This window comes from Buteo buteo, chromosome 4, assembly GCF_964188355.1.
Source record: "Buteo buteo chromosome 4, bButBut1.hap1.1, whole genome shotgun sequence".
Taxonomy (NCBI): domain Eukaryota; kingdom Metazoa; phylum Chordata; class Aves; order Accipitriformes; family Accipitridae; genus Buteo; species Buteo buteo.
The window spans coordinates 25,665,571-25,676,461 of record NC_134174.1 but is presented as its reverse complement, the minus strand read 5'-3'; positions in this window follow the sequence as shown (position 1 = coordinate 25,676,461).

The following is a 10,891-nucleotide window of genomic DNA, read 5'->3' as shown; positions in this document are numbered from 1 at the left end:
GCCCAGTCATCACTATTGCTAGAAAAGAGTTCTTTTTCATGTACAGCATTATACCATGTACATTTTCTGTTTCCTTCAAGAACATCTTGTAATACAAAGAATCAAATAAAAGCTCTTTCATACTATGAAATTTATATTCCAAGAAGGAAGCATTGTTTGATAGAGGTCTTAATGTGACAAAATAGTGGCTGTGCTCAATTGACAAGTATCCACAGGTTCTGTGGTATCTTGGGTCCCCTCTCAAACTAACCGTTCTCCTTCATTCCATAAAACCCTGCGTGGCACCAGTGATGGACCTTTTATGGGATCACCATTAGTTATGCAGTGCTTAAAGTATTAAAGTCTCCACTGGGAGATGTCTGCCTTACAATATCTTCTGAAGATAAGTAGGTAAAGTACATATATGCTTTGTCCATTACTTGTCTTTTTTATACAAGTAATAGTAGGAACAAAAGGAATTTATCACTAAAACAAGATGGCAATGCCTGAAAAGTTGTGCAAGTGAAATGTATCATCCTTTAGCCCACAGATTTGTAATGTTTCATGTTCACTCCATGTTGAACAGAGAAAAATACTTGGAACATATGGAAAAATTGAAGGTGATTAAGATAAAGCTATTCTGAAGCCTGATTTTGCCATTCAATAGTGTTGTTTCCATGGTAACTCCTGCATCACATGGCACCTGTGTACATGATGCAAAGGCATTTCTTAAAGTTACACAAATACTATCAGGAAGGGCAAACTTTTGTGTTTCTTTTGTCAGTGTACAGTGAGTATTTTATATCAATTACAAACACAGGATTTTCCATAATTCACTGGGTACTTAAGATGTGATATGATAAGCAAAGTATTATTCATAAGTGAAAAACATGTACTATCTAAAGATGAAAAAAAAAAGGGGGGGGGTATGAGGAAGGAGGAGAGCAGTGGGTTAAAGGGACAGCTGGTGCGTGTGTGTTACCCGATATGGGAGTTCTGCTCTCTGTTGCTATTTTGTTACTGCTGTGGCAAGGCAGCAAATGATAGCTACTAGTAATTCACTGAATAAGGCACGTGTATTGTCCAGCTGCGTCCATGCCTTCAGCCTTCCTGTGAATAGACTGAAGAATAGAGTCTCTACAGAAAATCCTTCAGAACTCAGTAGAGGTGGAAGCTGGCAGGATTCTACAGAAATTACTTTAAAACTTACAGAATTTATCCGAGTATGTGTCCTTTTAATTTTTTTACGTTATCTTACAAAATTCTATAATGTGACTATTACTTCCTAATGAAATCTGTCAGAAAGATAAATAAAAATATAACAATGTTATAACATTCCATTAAATTCTATAGGTTTACCTTTATGATGTTCTCTTTGCCCTTTTTCATTCCAGTCTTATAAAAATCTCACATAAAACCACACAGATGCCTTCACTGAAAATACGCATTCTTTTCCTATCACTTTCAAATTCCGAATCTATAAGTATATATTGTGTCAACTGAAATGAGATATGCAGGGACAGATAACGGAAAATAGTGTTATGAACAAGATCTGCGTACCATTGCCAGAATAACACATGTATGTATACATATGCATTCACACACATACACATGTACATATATGGAGTGGCTGTGTGTTTGGAAGGGGGTGATTAAAAGTCAAATCTGAGTGGGTGATTAAAGCTCAAGTCTTCACCAGATGACAATATTTGTCCTTGATTCAGATATCCTGGTTCGGAATTAAAAATCTGTATAATATATTGATTCTTAATAGTGAATAAATTCTCACATCTCTGAGACAGGCAGCAGACACAGACCACCTCCAGACTATACTTTAATTGTATGTGATGCTAGATACAAAGGCATTTAGCTCTGGCTACTATGAATTTTGCAGAGCCCTGTAAAGTCTTTGAAGACTGATCTGACCTGCACTTGTCTTCTTTTAAACAGCTCGATGTGACCATATTGCTTGCTGCCTAAGTTATACATTTAACAAAATGTGCCTATGTTTTTGAAAGGAAGTGCCAAGAAATGATTATACATTAGCTTTATGCAGTTAACACTGACTAAAAATAGAAAAGGAAGAACATTCACAGTGGACGGATGCCCGCACAGGTGTATTTTGGTTTTAGTTATCTGTATAATAATATTCAGTCCTAGTGTGATAATTTAATCTTTTCATTCTGTTCTAGCTTGTTCCAATCACTGTCCCATTTGGCACAGAAACTTCCAGTTCTCTGTTGGAAACCAAATATTTTTCTTTCCAGGGGCAGACGTTCTTTAGTCAAGTTCAACTAAGTGGCCCACAAGGGAGCTGTCTCTATCTGGAGCAAGATACATTTATGAGCCAGCATCAGTAAATAAAGAAGGCAAGCTACATCTGTCCTCCAGCACTTGAGGTCACTGAGCAATTCCAGAACCGTAAGTCAGCGATTTAATGGAATTTCCCATTCAAATGATTAGGGCACATTAGACCATATCACAAGCCAAAATGTTGGATTCTTAGTGCATTCCCACAAAAAAAAAAAAAAAAAATTAAAAATGCCATGAATCAGGTTTTTCTGTCTGGCATCCCTTACATAATTTTTCTTTTTTTGAATTCTGTGAAAGAGTACAGAGAGGTTCAAAGAGAGAAATTCTTTGAATATGAAATATTGTGTGCCTTTTAATAAACTCTGCAGCCTACAATGAGCCATGTACCTGGTATGAGCCAAGGCCAGTCAGAGAATTTATTCATTGTCTAAAACAGGGGGGGACAGCAGGGGCAAGGAGAGGTGCCAGGGAGGGCCCATGAGAAAGCAACCCCCTGTAAGGGCATGCTGACGAGACCAGCAGGTAATTCCCATGAGCAGGCAGAACGTGCTCCAGTCCCAAGGGTTAGCTGTGTACTCTGCCAGTCACGTGGGTTGAGTAGGGATGAGGAAATAAAAGTAGAAAATTAGTGCTTCTTGGTGGGAAGAGTGTGTTTTTATTCTGTGGTGCTACTTATAGGGTACCACACTGTATGAGAAATATGATAGAGGTCATTTTAGCTAAACAAATGTATAATTGATTATCCAGCCATTGCACAGCACTACACAGAAAATTAATGCATTGCTCTGAGATCTAACATTTATTCAAATATAAGACCATATGAATTAAAAAAATGCAATTATAAAACACTACAATCTATTCTTGTACATTAGCTGTTGTAATTTTAGCTCTAGACAACAATGACAAATTACAGTCCTCATTTCAAGGATACGAGATGCATTACATAATGCAGATCTATAGTGTTTAGAACCATTAATCATCATCTTCTGGCAGCACCGTTTGTGTTAATCCTGTTTACAAAAGAAGAGACCCACTAAGACATACTATTTTAGGCTTTTCTACCTCCAGTAAATATTCAGCAAACATTTGTAATCTGAATTTATGTTTAGCCTCAAAATGGAAAAATGGCCCAGATGTAACCACAGCAAAGAAAGTTGACATCTGTGATAAAAAAGAATTAAGACCTGTTTCTGTTTTTACCAAATACTTATCTGTTACTATGTTAATTACCAGCTAAATGTTGTTATAAAATTGCAACATTGTGTTACCTGATAGTTTTAAGATTATACCTTATGCAAAGAATTTAGGGGTCATTGGATTTTTCTCAAAAATTTATAAAACACTGTCTTGGAAGGTATATAAAGTTCTTCAGGTTCTCTGTCAAATTTTTCAAGTGAGATTCTCCCTTTCTATATACAGCACATTGTCAATCATAGAGTACCAGATTTCACTGCTAAGAAAAGTCATTTTTAATGTTAATGAAATCAGGATACAAATATAATCACAGTCAAACTGAAATAGTATGTGTTTCTAATCAAATATAATCATAAATATTTTTTATTAAACCCATCCCCTATTGATGAAAGATGTTCAATATCAGGTTAGACCAGGAAATGTTTCTTTGATTCTGTAAAACTCTTTAAGGTTTTTTAATGTTCTTTTTCTTTATTAAATGACACTAAACCCTTTCAATTTTATGGATGCACACATCATAGTCTGGCAGTGTGAGGAATTTACCTAGGATGTGAAAGGTTCAGGTTCAGTCTGCAGGTCTGCCATTCCTCCCTGTCCCAGAAATCTGCTCCAGCCACCAGGAATCAACTCTGCAGTGGTTTTCCTAAGTGTACTGGTTTTGGCTGTGATAGAGTTCATTTTCTTCATAGTGGCTTGTATGGGGCTGTGGTTTGGATTTGTGCTGAAAACAGTGTTGATAACACAGGGATGTTTTCCTTACTGCTGAGCAGTGCTTACCCAGAGCCAAGGGCTTTTCTGCTCCTCACCCCACCCCACCAGCAGGAGGCTGGGGGGGCACAAGGAGTTGGGGGGGACACAGCCAGGACAGCTGACCCCAACTGACCCAAGGGATATCCCAGACCATAGGACATCATGCTCAGCATGTAAAGCTGGGGGAAGGAGAAGGAAGGGGGGATGTTTGGAGTGATGGTGTTTGTCTTCCCAAGTCCCCGTTAGGCGTGCTGGAGCCCTGCTGTCCTGGAGATGGCTGAACACCTGCCTGCCCATGGGGAGTGGGGAGGGAATCCCTTGGTTTGCTTTGCTTGCGCATGTGGCTTCTGCTTTACCTATTCAACTGTCTTTATCTCAACCCATGAGTTTTCTCCCTTCTACCCTTCTGATTCTCTCCCTCATCCCACTGTGAGGGAGGTGAGTGAGCGGCTGCGTGGGGCTGAGCTGCCGGCTGGGGTTAAACCACAACACTAAACTAGAGATGGATTACGACTTTTTGTATTTGTACATTTTGTTTAAATTCTTTGCAACAAAGACGTGAAGCTGAGTACCCAACATCCCAGACAGACAGAATACTTGTTGGACTAGTTCTATAGTGGTTTCTCTCACATTTTGTAGTCAGGGGACTAAGTTAAGATCAAGAAGAAAAAACACCTAAATAAGGCAGAAGAGATTCCTGAATTTGCTGCTTGTCTCCCAAGAGAGTTTCATGATCATAAGGCTATTACCTATTACCTATTATACCTCTCACTCTCTTTGAGTTTTGCATTTCAGTAAAAGTCCTGTTGAAGCACCTCGGTTCTTGCAAGTGCCTTAGTATACAGTGAATGAGTATTTTCCAGCTAAAAAATTGTTTCATTGAAGAATTCCAAGTCAGCCGCATTTCCGAGTGTTTTGCATTAATCTTTAAGGGCAGAAACACAGAGAAGAGCAGAGAAGATCTGAGAATATAACTAAGTGGAATACAGGATTTCTCACTGATGAGGAAAAAATATTTACTTTTTGTTTTCAAATTGAATTGGGGTAAAAAATGCAGTAATTTTATTACTTTCCTTATAAATTATTGATGGTTAATAAACAATAAGGAGGTTTTTTTCTTAACAAAAATGTTCCCCTGCCCCTGTACAACTCCCCTTAGAGTTGCTGACATGCTGTAAATTGAACTTGTGGCCTCCCATGAGGTAGCTCTCTTTTCTGGTAAAGCCTTTAATTCTTACAACTTCTGTGATACCAACAAATTTAATGGTCAAAACATATGCAAATATAAAAGACCAGACAGCTCTGCAACCAACATGCATGAAAATGAGAGCTGGAAAATCTCTCAATTAGAACCTCTTCACTAAAATTAACTCTTTTGTGAATGAGGTCTCTTCCTCACAGTAGAAAAGCTGCTTTTGAAGTGGCATTCCTAGCACTTGCTACACTGGAAATATGCTGTTCATTGCAATTAATGCCAACTAATATTATGCCAGTTAAGTCCAAAGCAACTATGAAATTCTCTTCGTATTTTGTGGAAGTACAATACTGATTTAAGGTGGATGTCTAGGAGGCAAACTCTCCACATGCACTAAAATAAAAGAATATTGCACACTTAAAATTTAGATTTCTTTTTTGGAAAGTATTGGCCTTGAAATACAGGAGAATTGTGGACATGTCTGAAAACTTGAAACAAGATCAGTCCTTCTAAAATGGTCTGCTGTGGCACTTACTGCCTGTTCTGTTTTAGCAATGGAATTTCAAATAACCTTGGCCATGCTTACATTAAGGATTTTTGCATTTATGCAAACATTAGGCAATTTGTTACATCATTATGGTATGTGCTGATCACAAACTAGAAGTCATCTAAAAATACGGTAAGGTTACTCCACCAATGCACGAGATGAAAAACATATCGGGTATTAACTTAGCCTGTGGCCACATTTTATTCTTTATTTCTGTAGCAATTAACATGACAGGGTGCACCACATGTGGGACCATGAATTTGCATTTCAGAACAAAAATTATAAACAATAATAACCTTAAAGTAAGCTGATGCAAGTCAGTAGGGAATAACATTAGTTTATTTGTAAGCTAAGCAGGTATATTTTTAATTGGGTTGCAAATTTGACCAAGGATTTATAAAACAGGTATGTTTAGATCTTTTGAAATATTTGTAAAAGTTAAAAACATCACACAAGAAAATGTCAATAGGACAGTTGGAGAAGAGCTTATGTGCTCTCCAAATTGTCTGTATTTTCATCAATTGTATACATCTCTAATAAAATAATTTTCATGTAAGTTAGCTTCCCCAGAAAGATCACTTGATTATATCTTTGGATCATGACAGCTACAATGTGATCACCATCTCCAATACATCCAGTAGTAAAATCTCAAGAAAGTCAGTTGTTCTTCCCTTTTTTCCCCAAGTTTTGCCTAATATTATCACAGCAAAGAGGTAGACCTCTGTCTTGTACTAAATTCCAGTAGATCTTCTCTCCCTTCATAAGAAGTGACAGTATTTGCATTCTCTCACAAGGATTTGTCCTCTCCTGCAGCTCCTCCGAGTCTAAACTCTGGATTCTCGGGTGCCGTAATCTCTGCACAGCTTTTGCTTAATGATCATGAAGGAGAAGGTGATTTCTGGGTTATCCTCACATATCTGACAGTGTATGCCCTGTAGCAGTGAAGATTCATGCCCGCCCTCGAAGTCTGCATCCTCTCCTGTGGCAGCTGTGCTCCTTCAGTCAATCATAATGTCACTATTTTGGCAAATTTCTCAGAGTATTTCCTTCCCCTGCTGCTGCTTTCAGCTTCTTTGAATTTGCTCCAGGGACAAAGGAGGCTACAAGGGCATGAATTTAGGTGGAGGATAATACAACTGCATTGTCATCTCCTAACTTACAGCTTTTTTTTCTTTTTTTTTACCTGCTCCATCTGCAGACCTCAACTCTCAGAGGACACATCTTCTAAGCAGCACAGGGGATAGATGGTGTCATATCCCACATTATTCTGTGCCACTGATGTTGTAGCAGCCATTTATAGCGTTTCTTGCTGGAAAGCTAGCAGATATGGACCTCTTCCAGCCACAAGAATGTGCTGACCTCGTGGAAAATAGCATGATTGTAAATCTGGCAATTATAAAAAGGCAAGAAATATCTTTTATTACAGATAATCAGCTAAAGGCATTTGAAACTTAAACTTTTAGTAGGAGTGTTTAAATAATCATTAAAATAATTGCAAACTTTATTCCCATGCATGCCATGTGACCCAGCATTCAGGATTTTAAGAAAATCAAGTGAACAAAATCAGACAGTCTGTGAGCAGCAAAACCACCTAAGTCGGTTCCTTGTGTATTTGTGGCTTACAACAGTGCCTAATAAGTTATGTTCATCAAGTGAAGCTTTTTCCATGGTTGGGGAACTTATTGCTCTTGTGTGTGGATTTTCTTGAGTCTAATAGGTGGCAGGTTCATACTGCAACCTTTTCCTCAGTGAAAGGAAGAAGAAAACCCAAAACTATTAGGGACAACACAGCACTTAAGGAGTACACAATTCATCTCTAAAATAACAACTTTCAGACAGGCTGAAATTAGTCAATTAATGCAACAGAGACAGGGCAGAGTGAAAGGACAGATAAAGAAGTGTGCACACATACGGTTTGCTCATATAAGCTTTATTTCCTTAGGAAGTCAGGATAAAACATTTCAGTGATTAATATATAAACAGCAATTGCTCATATCCTGCAGACTTTCAGGAAATAACTGAAATCTGCAAGTAAATTTAACCGAGTCTGTAGCAGATAAAATTAACTAAAAGATGAAGATGTAATTGCCCGAGTCTGTACACAAAGTCAAGCTGAAAAATAAATGGCAGTTCCATTTTCCTGTTGACTGTTAAAGCAAGTTAATTATCTGGGGTCATGGATTTGTTTCCAGAAATAAGAATGTGAATCCGAGAATTTGAAAGAGTTTGTAATAAGTAGAAAAGGAAAGTGATTTCTCAGATAGATTACCATCCAGCCACAGTACTTCTGGGCCAAACTTGCCCTTTTGAGGATCATTTCATGGACGTGTGAAATTTCTGCATAGTGCTGCACTAGACAAGGGTAACATTATGTATTTGATAGTCTCACCCAGCATTTTCCTAGGATCCGGCTTTGGATGGAGTTTCCCATTACATAAAGTTGATTGCCCAGAACAAATACGATCATGCTGTAACCCTTACATGGTGCTCAGTCTCAAGATAATTTAGTTATTTAACTAATGTCCTCCAATAGCCATGGTGTCTAGTACAGCAGGAATGATAGTTATTTCCTGCAGAGGGAGAATGAGGCTGTGGGTGATGCCCCTGCAGCAGCAGAAGGGGTGGAATATGGGAGATGGTAGGGTCCATGGCAGCTGGGAGGGACAGCTGGACTGTGAGACTGGGAGGACTGGAAAGAATGGAAAAACAGCAGCAACAGCAGAAAAATAGCAGGCAACAAACAGGAAGTGAGGAGGAATTATAATAAAATAGTTGAAAGCCTGTGAGGAGACCAGCAGGCCTGATGCTGACACTGGCAGACAAAACTGCTAGGAATGCTGCGATCGACAACACATGCTCGCAGCAGCGTACCGTGGTGAATGGATTCTGGCCCGCCAGACAGGACTGCTGTAGTGCAGCAGTGACAGGTGCCAAAGAAAAGCAAAATGCTCATTTCTAGTAGTTTGAGAGCCACCCAGGCGTGTAGTTGTACGTAGGCTCTGTTGCACCGCTGCCTGGTGCTGCTTAGCTGTCACTGTGTCTTAAAAGTTCTTCTGAGGGCAGGCTAGCCCTCAGTAACAGACAGGTTTTGCTTTCTGCACTCCATACGTCAGCAATCTTTGCGTGCAATGGGCAGTGAGGCTCCGTTATGAGAAATCGAAGCACAGGAACCTACCAGCAGTAGCTGACACCTGGAGCATCAATCTAGGGATGAGCTAGGTAGATCATTCCTGATTTTTTCAAATCAAAGCATTAGAAACCTGTCCTTGAAAACAAGGAAACAAAACATGAGGACTACAGGTCTGGAAACACTGGATTAGACAAGAGTTAAAAATCAGAGTACTGAAGAAACTATGCAATAGTGAGAGTCCTAAACAGGTACAGAAAGCCCCTGAAATCATATAGCTTTGAAGACAGAGTAGATCTGGAAGCAACAAGGAAAGGGAAAGACCAACGGATCCATAGCAGGTGGAATACAAAGATAGAAAGGATGGAGTTAGAGATGTGTCAAACAACCCTACATGTGGGAAGAGATAGAAGAAATTAGAATAATAGAAAAAGGACATTACAGTGATCTGGAATGGGTGAGGACAGAAGAGAAGGAGAAGATTTAGAAGTCTTAACCCCATCTGAGAAGTGTACATCAGAACATAAATCCACATTTTTAATCAGTTTTTCTCCTGTCAGTTGAAAACTAATGAAACCTATGCAAGCAGTTAGCTTTAGGTAGATCACAGACAACAGTAATATTCTTTTATGCCATCATGCTGTCACAAGTGATGATACATGATTTATGTGAAATATTTGCTGGAGAAATGCCATCAACATTAATAATGTTATATCAACAGGAGAAAACAGCAGCTCCTGTGGCCTCCCTTCCTTTCTCTGTGCTAAGCAGTTCTGTTGCTGTACAATGTTGATTGTAATTCACAAACCAAATTTCTTTTTACCTTGAATTCACAGTTGGTGTTTATTTCTTTTTCACTGTATTTGCATCCCAATAAACACAGTCATTAATCCATGTTTCCTTACCAGGAGCTTTTCTAATTAGGCTGTTCTAAAAGTTGGGTTAATCAATAGAGTTAATTCTTTATGTTTATACACAACAAAAAGTTTTCCATTTTAAAAATAGTTTCTCTTTTATGGCCTGAGTGGATAATTACTTCTTAAACGTCAGTTGAAAGTCAGTTCCATCAGTATGTCATGATAAGCAGCACTTATACACACAATCCCACTGAAGTTGATGTGGCTACTCATTTGACTATACAATATGAATTAACATTGACAGAAATGAAAAATGTGACAGTTTCTCCACCTGCCTAAAAAAAAAAAAGTACTGAAGAAGACTACAGGTAGATAAATAAGTTCCTGTTTGCTTTTCAATAGATACTGAACAAAGTTGAATTGTATTTTCATTTGTATTCTACTACATAATTCCCATGCATCCCCTGCTGTAAAGCACTACAATGAACAATTTTTGAAGCAGGTTCCTATTTTTATAAAAGCCTCTCACATGTTCCAATAAACCATGAAACATAAAGGGGGTCACTCAGACCTTGAAGACAGCAGCCAGCCCCACTACTATTTTTCTTTGTCATTCTGTTGGCATGCCTGAGTTTCATTTTCCCTTTCCACTAACACAGACAGTGCACATGCTATTACTAAAGGAAATGATTGAGACGCAGCCCCAAGAGCTGTGTTTCTTGGTTTGCTTGATCTGGGCACCAAAGCATACAGGAAATTCTTCACCGTGAGGCTGGTGAGGCACTGGAGCAGGTTGCCCAGAGAGGCTATGGATGCCCCATCCCTGGAAGTGTTCAGGCCAGGTTGGATGGGGCTTGGAGCAACCTGGTCTAGTGGAAGGTCTCCCTGCCCATGGCAGGGGGGTTGGAACTAGATGCTTTAAGGTCCCC